General features: G+C 40.7%; 1 protein-coding gene across 2 annotated transcripts in view; it reads right to left on the bottom strand.

The window, feature by feature from the left end:
• Positions 1-7,223, bottom strand: part of trim3a (tripartite motif containing 3a) — a 30,482-nt gene extending 23,259 nt beyond the window's left edge. For both annotated transcript variants that reach the window (XM_030776771.1, XM_030776769.1), the window contains exon 1: positions 7,139-7,223. The gene's annotated coding sequence lies outside the window, so the exon portion shown is untranslated. The remainder of the gene's footprint in view (positions 1-7,138) is intronic.
• Between the last annotated feature and the right edge of the window lie 886 nt (positions 7,224-8,109).

Consider the following 8,109-nt stretch of genomic DNA (forward strand, 5'->3'; position numbering starts at 1 on the left):
CTTTTCTCATGTGTTCAAACTGCTTGTACACCCAACACTCATTCCACAACCATAAAATGTGAATCTGTTAATGATTTTAACAAGCCCCAGTGATGTCAGACTCTCTTGTTATCTGAATGATTATCTCCATCTTATGCAAAAGAACAAATGAAACATGTATTTCACAGCGAATAAATAAGTCTAAATCTGAGTGAGGACAGATGATCAATCCAAGGGGGGGCAGTATTAGAAGACACGGCAGAGAATTCTTCTCTCAGTGAAATGTTAATATTATATTACTACATGTCCACAGCAAAAGTCAGTACAAACCTAATATAGCCAAGGCCACCCTACCACAGTCCAAATCAGGTATGTTTAACAGACAAACTGAAGTTCATCACTGACAAGAGAAATGGTAAAGAATGACAGAGAAAATAGTTTAAAACTCACTAGGAAAGTGCAGGGAATCTGTATTTTTCCCGGCTCGTAGAGATGAAAGAGAAACCTTTAGAGAAGAGCTCTTTGTTATGTTGGTACTAATCATTCTGATTCAAAAGGCTGTCGTCATCTCTGCAGAGTGTCTCTGTCTTTTCATCAATGACGTCACACACTGTCACTACAAAAGCAGTGGGTCTTCTCTTCTTAACATTACAGACAAGTGTTTGTCATTCCTCAGGAAAGGGATACAGTATCGATGTTTTATAGCCCTTCAGTGCCATAGTGCACAGAAACATTTTCTGACAGGTAAGCTGACAGGGAAACAGAGCTGAGAGAAGACAGACAACAGAAACAACTCAGAATGTGAAATGGCTTGTTTATAGGCACAGACTCAAACAGTGCACTCAATACAATACTAATGGGTACAACGCTAACATAGTACCATGCCGTGTACCTGTCTGAAACCCTTAGATTAGAAAGGTATTTGTGTTTAATTTTTACATTAGAAAGATGCTTTAGTCATTATATGTGGAAACTGCCAATTTACAAGCCTTATAACAGTTAAAATATTTTTACAAGATATTTTCTGTGAGGGCGTAAGAAGATATTAAACCAGCTTCATGCAGAATTAGTAAACATGCACACTTAGCAGCAACCCTGTCTGAATCCTTAACATCTATTCTCTTTACTATTACAAAATATAGAATGTGTCTGAAGTACCATACTTTACAGGTTTCAGGATTATGTTAATCACAGAACCCATTCAAAGTCAAGACAATAAGAGACAGAAAACTCTTGCTAAATGAAACAGGCGAACAGAACATGTGACACCATGCTACACTTTAATTTGCAAATTAGGGCTAACATAAATGACCCAGCACAAAAAGTAAATTAACTTAAATGAAGATTAAGATTAAAATTAAATCCCTGTGATCTCACACACACTGTGACCAGTGAGCAATGAATTTGACCTCTGCATTTAACCCATCCATACACACCAGTAGTGACCACACACAACCACTAGGCGCAGGAGCACAAGCAGTCACAAGTGCATTTCTCTAACCATTAGGCCACAGGCTTTAAATGAACACTGAGGTTGTTAACACTGAGAGTGTTACATTCACACTGAGAGTGTATTTATGAGTAGTCACATTAAGACTCTTAATGTTAATTTAACGCTGGTGAATTAGCTGTGTAAGGTTAGACCTAGACATCAGCTATACTGTCTCTCAGTGCACTGTCTGTGTGAGGGAATGAATGTGAGAGAAAGCAGGGTTCACACACACACACACACACACACACCCCTACCCCGCAATTCTAAATCAAATTGGCTTCTTCAAACTGTACAGTCATTCGGACATGTGTTAGTAACCCAGGTACTCCAACTTTTTTCTTGTTGCAGCCATTGCCCTAACAATAGATGGTGCCCATTCACCTAGTTCAGTAAAGCTGTGATAAGTCACACAGATGAGTGAACAACGGACTTGCTTTGCATCTCAAAGGCAAACAGAACCAAAGCTGTCTAAATCAGCACAGAACTATTTCTGCTTAAAGGACTATTTATGCTGTGCTAAGATAGACAAGAGACACAATACTACAACCAACGGCATAAACGAAATAACAAAGACATCGGACACTCCCTGCCAGCCAAAGATCTCAAACAAAGTTTTCCAGCAGTGAAGCTGTATGGCACAAGGGGGACTGTTAGCACAGTTTAGCTGTTAGCTGACAATCTCTAAATGTTATTCTGCTCACCATTAGGACTGACTCCCTATGGAACACTACTATCTCACCCCATTCACCCATTAGCACTCGCTGTGGAACAGAACTGTTTTACCCCGTTCACCCATTAGCACTGACTCGCTGTGGAACAGAACTGTTTTACCCTGTTCACCCATTAGCACAGACTCGCTGTAGAACAGAACTCTCTCATTCCACTCAGAGAGAGTTCCAATTAAGACTAACTCAGTGTAGAAGAGAACTGTGTCAGTGAAGTGTCCCTCTCTGCAGGCCCTGCCCTGAGAGCTGACTGGATCTCTACTGGTCATTTAGACAATTACTATATCAATCAGACAAACATCAAACATCATACTATTCCACTACGCACTATTAAAACTGTATAATCTCAACAGGGTCTTTCAATATGAAGAACAAGAAAAACAGGAAAATACCCCGCTCGACCCTTTAGACCAAAAAAGAGTCACAAAAATAATATGACAACATCATATTTGTCAATGACTGATGCAAGCTTACGCTTCAGTTATGCCGACATTTGAGCATTTCTTCCTCCGACATATCCTACACTGACAATGACAGCTGTCACTTCACATTTAGATAGGCTGCTCTAAGGCAGTCACTACTCTGATAACCTGGGGAAGAGGAGGGACAGGAAGGAACACTCATGTTAAATAAAGACACGGTTGCCGTAGCAACTCCCTGCATTCTTCAGCTCCTTCACTCATATTAATGATTGGTTAATTACTTTACAGTCCACATCAGCTCTCACTGTTACTCTACAGAAACCTTTCTCTATATGTAAGACCACTTCTCACATCTGTCCAACCCAGTCACTCTAAATCATGTAGTAAAAGAAAAAAGGGTTTCGTCCGACATGGCATAGCTCTCTGAACTCGCAGTCAGGCTGATGAGTTTGTAAAGGAATCACTTTGAGAACTTTGCCAAAAGCTCCCTATGTCCAAGTCAAATCTGTAAAAATCTACAATCTTATAAAACAGTAAAATCTCTCACTGTCCAGAATAACTTGAGAAACACACACACACACAACTATTTTTAGAGAGAAAAATTTCAATCTAAAATGCAAAATGTTCTGTTGAAATATATTCTGTTCATTTTCTGAACAGTCTATTACAGGACTTTTGAGAGTCCTCTAGTGTACACAATGTGTGGAGAGTGTTGTATTACACACTGTGCATTGTACATTGTGTACAGGTATGGTTCTTAAAGATTTGTCATACACGCAGACTGCAGTGTACAACTGACCCACACTGCAACTACCGCAATATCCAAGCAACCACCAAAAGATACAGACAGACAGAGAGAGAGACAGAGAGGGAAATACAGAGATATGGAGAAAGAGTCTCTCCATACTGGTCAGCATGTTTGCAGTCAATAAGGAATCAAGGCTTCAAGCATGTATGGTGAATCTGCACTGTCCATGCACAAATGGCTGGGTATTACTGCATGGTCAAAATATGCTGCATAATGGGACACTGCCCAGATCCTTTCAACACCAAGGAGAGCACGCCACTCAGGCTGCTGTCACTCCCACAAAAGCATGATATGTGTTTAATGACTCACCTGGACCTGATACACCTGCCAAAGGCTGACAGGACATGACCACTCCTGCTTACGCACAGACACACTAACAGGTCAGAGAACCCAGGAGGCACTACCTCTTCACCAGTCCACATTAGCTGACACAACACGGATAGTGAGATGCTATTTCGACTGCAGTTATACTTCTTCTTCTTTTTTTTTTATTTTGAACAGAAAGTGGTCAATCCAAGTTCCTGTGGAAACCAAAGATTAAATTCCTCCATACTCTTACTGAAAGAACCATTGAACAAGAACGAGAACAAAAAAAAAAAAAAATCACACATTCCTTGATGACATTCCTTGTTTTGCTTGAAGCCAGCTCACAGTTCTTTTTTTGGTGCTTTTGATCATAAAGCTGAGCAGTAAAAGTTCAAGGCAGTATTGGCAGACAATAACACAGAACTGAATTTTACACAGAGAGACAATACAGGACTGAATTTTACACAGAGAGACAATACAGAACTTTATTTTACACAGAGACACAGTACAGAACTGTATTTTACATAGAGAGACAGTGCAGAACTGTATTTTACACAGTGAGACAATACAGAACTGTATTTTACAAGAGAGACAGCACAGAAAGTAAAAACTGTGCAGAAACTGTCAAAAAGAACCAAGGGAAATCCAGAAAAGTTAGAGAACAGTGACACTGAAAAACAAGGCAAACAGGAGAACTGACAATAGACTCAGTGTCCACTGTGACATTACTGACCAGGGTGTCGTTCTGGAACACAGATGAGGACAGCAAACACAGGTCAGAAGCAGGGATAAAGAGAGAAAAGTTTTAACCTTCTTTTTTTCTCTCTCCTTTCAGTAACACAATAAGCACATGCCATGCACTCATGACCAAAAGATTTCCCTGAGCATGTCCAACACTGTTCTTCATTCTGGGTTTGGTAAAAATGAACACCAGTACAACAAAGCTTTCCATCTCCTCACGTCAACATCACAATGCCTCTGACAGGGTGACCGACTCACTAAACTATATAACTATGCAATTTCTTATGCAACAATCACTAAACCTGTTTTCAGGTTTTCATGTGCAAACACCTGAACAGGGGACAAAGAGGTCAGATAGAGGTCTGACTGTAACTAATTTCATTCATTTGTGTACAAGGATGTTACATCACAAACAACCATGATTTAAAAAGAATTTAACATTTCTGTATAAAATATACAGGTTAAAAAATTATCTAACAACATTATACATGGGCAGACACACAGGTCTGGTATGACTTAGGAGTCCAAAATGTCTTCTGTCTGTGGCCTTGACATCTTCACAGATAACTTTTTGCTGTTTGTTCTTCCCCCAATGTCTTCATTGGTATAAAAATGAAAATGAAAATGAATGCTTTTTGTTTTTAACAGAATACATGTGGTGTTGCTGGACACCTCATTCCCTTCCACTACCTGCAGCTTCAAGTTTTTCAATGTGACAATTTATGGATCCATACACAGAAAAGTCCCTGTGCCTTCATATACTGATTCAATCCCTCTCCTGCCGGTCTCAGAACAGCGATCATAGCAAATGAATCATATTAATCCTTTCCATTTCTCTCAGTCAAATTCAATAACCACCATCATCACCAACAAAGCCGGCTTGATATAAAACTCTTCTAACCTGTTTATAAACGTGTGCTCAGCTGTACCACGGGGGTGTTTTCACTGCTATTGCACTGTGAAAAGTTTGTTAACTCACTCGGATTTTCATTTTGGCAGGAGAAGTGAGGAGTTTACATCCATGTATTTGCAGACTGCTGAGTCCTGTCACAGATAAGCAGCTGACATAAGGTCAAGGCTGAAATCAGAAGCACAGGTTTAATTAAGCTGAAATTCTATTGATTTAATACTGCGATGCCCTGTGCTCTTTACAGAGATAAAACTTGTGATTTTCACCCAAATTCCCTGTGTATCTTAGCTCATGGTTATCTCGATTGTTCTAAGGGAAGTCATTTGACCATTAACATTAATGACAGTATCTTAAGGATTCTGTCAACCAACCACTCAGCCTGTGAAATCTGTTGACAAAACTGTTCATTGTTCCAGCTTTAATTTCTTTCTCGAACATGACGTCACTGATTCACCTTACACCTTTTTAAGCCCACAAAACGAACGAAAAAAAGAAAGGAAAAAACCCCACGTGGATTCAATATACATGGCATTCTTGATGTCAATTCCCTGTTGTCAGATTGAAAACTGTGAGACAACACAATCAAGATAAGAACATAATGAAGGGGGGCGCCCCCCCGATCTGCTGATTCTGTACCGAAGATGACAAAAACTGAAGGAGAAATAATTTGGTCCGGGAACTGGAATCTGACACTGTGGGAGCCTGTCTTAGACTGTCAGAGTTTACCAAATTTACAGATGAGACTAATAAGCTTCAGTACTCTGATGTGCCTACTGTAAAAAATGTTACCCCTTAACCTCTCCTCCCCGTGGGAATGCGGTGCACTGCGAAGAGCTGCGGTGAGCTTCACATGTAGTACCGCAGAAGCCAAGGATGTAGACAAAGCGAGACGTAAACACTTGTCCATCTCCATGAATCTCAGTAAAAACTCATAATACAAAGGTGACAACTCCATGTTTAACATATAAAAACGCCCCGCCCTGCGCGCACGGCAGTACGAGTGAAGCCCTTACAGTCTTAAACCTATTGGACAGGGGCTCATTCAGGTACACAGCGAGTATTCCAGTAAATGCAATATAAGAACTATGATTTAAATACCAGCACAAACTAGCGATACATTTTGGTCGGGGAAGAAAGGGTGGAGTCATCGTAAACCGCTCTTGATATTGTCCGATACTGGGTAGAGTAACGCATGAGAAAAGAGAATGAACGACAGCAGTGACTGTGGATATAAATCGTGAGACAAAGCATTAAATGGATGTATGAGCAAAGGAGATGATGTAAGTGTTTCCACATAATGTCATCCAATCTATATTTTAGGAATGGACAGTTCATAACCCTGCAGAATTATCTCATCCCAGGATCACGGAGTTCTCTACGACAAGGGTGACATCTGGCGCATTCAGATGTTTCTGAATCCTACGATACAATTGCTATGGGTTACTAGTCCGTATCCGAGCGTCGTTTCAGACCAAAAAGTGCACATGTGACCTTTGGGCAATAAAAGGTTTACGCACGAACCCATTTAATAGTATAGTAGTGTGACAACCGAGAGAACTGCTGCCCGTAGATCTGCACGCTAAAACGATGGCCTTCTTCTATCAGACTGAGGCACAGATGTCGTACGAGGCAGACTCTATAAATAATTTATCACTGCTCTCAACTGAATACTCCCTGAATTACTAAAATGGCTCAGTAAATCAAACTTGCTGAGGGCCAGCGATGCAGCGAAAAAAAGAACATCGTTTTACTTACGTTAATTCAGACGAACACCACTAAACGGTCAGTGTTATACACTGCACCCAAGGTTGTCCATTGTCATAACCAAACTGAATCCATACGATAGCGGTTTTGGGGAAAACACAAAATAATCCTTTCAGTGTGTGGGTGAGCCACAGGGAGGGGAAAGTGAGCCGAGATTGAGGGAGGAACAAAAGGCGGGTGGATAAACCTATAACGCGAGACTATTGGTTAAAACGGTGATGGGAGGAGTTATGAAGACCAATGGCATGAGACGGTCTTGAAATTTGTAAATAACTGTAGAGTCATGACTGTACTAAAGCACGTCCCTTACACACAACGCCACATCCCATATAAGGCCACAAATGACGCCCCGTGAACGCCCATATTGCTATCGTACCGTAATTTCAATAGTGCGATCAGGCAGTGTTGGTAAAAGCGACAGGTTCGGTATTTGCGTCCATCATTTGACCTTTACAATATCTCAGTCACTAATTCAGTGTCCTGTATCAATATCCGTACAAAAACCCAGCTGAATCAAATTTCACCCAGTGCAGTCATAAATGCAAATGTTTTGTAAAGACCACACCATTCAAACGAGTAATCCCCATTGTAATCAGTCAGTGGGATATGGTAGACACTGCTTTGCAGATTGTTTATCTTGGGACACTAACACACAGAGAGTCTAAAATCTCATTTCCACCCATAGGTGCTAGACAACCACAAAGGCAGTGACAAAGGATTAATTAGGGACAGTTGTGTAAAAACAAAAGTGGGTGGGTCTTGGGTATAACTTACGGAGAGAGGAGAGGGAATAAAATATCTGGGAGAACAAAAGGTTTGCTACTGGTCTATCTTTGTAATCTATACATACCGGAAACAGTGGCCATCAAACAGTGGCCTGTTGCCTGGGAGTACAATGAACAGAGAAGGAAGATGGTCTTAAAGGCACAGAGGGACTGCCTGCTTATGACTGTCAGAGGGGA

Source organism: Chanos chanos, chromosome 6 (genome assembly GCF_902362185.1).
Source record: "Chanos chanos chromosome 6, fChaCha1.1, whole genome shotgun sequence".
Classification (NCBI taxonomy): domain Eukaryota; kingdom Metazoa; phylum Chordata; class Actinopteri; order Gonorynchiformes; family Chanidae; genus Chanos; species Chanos chanos.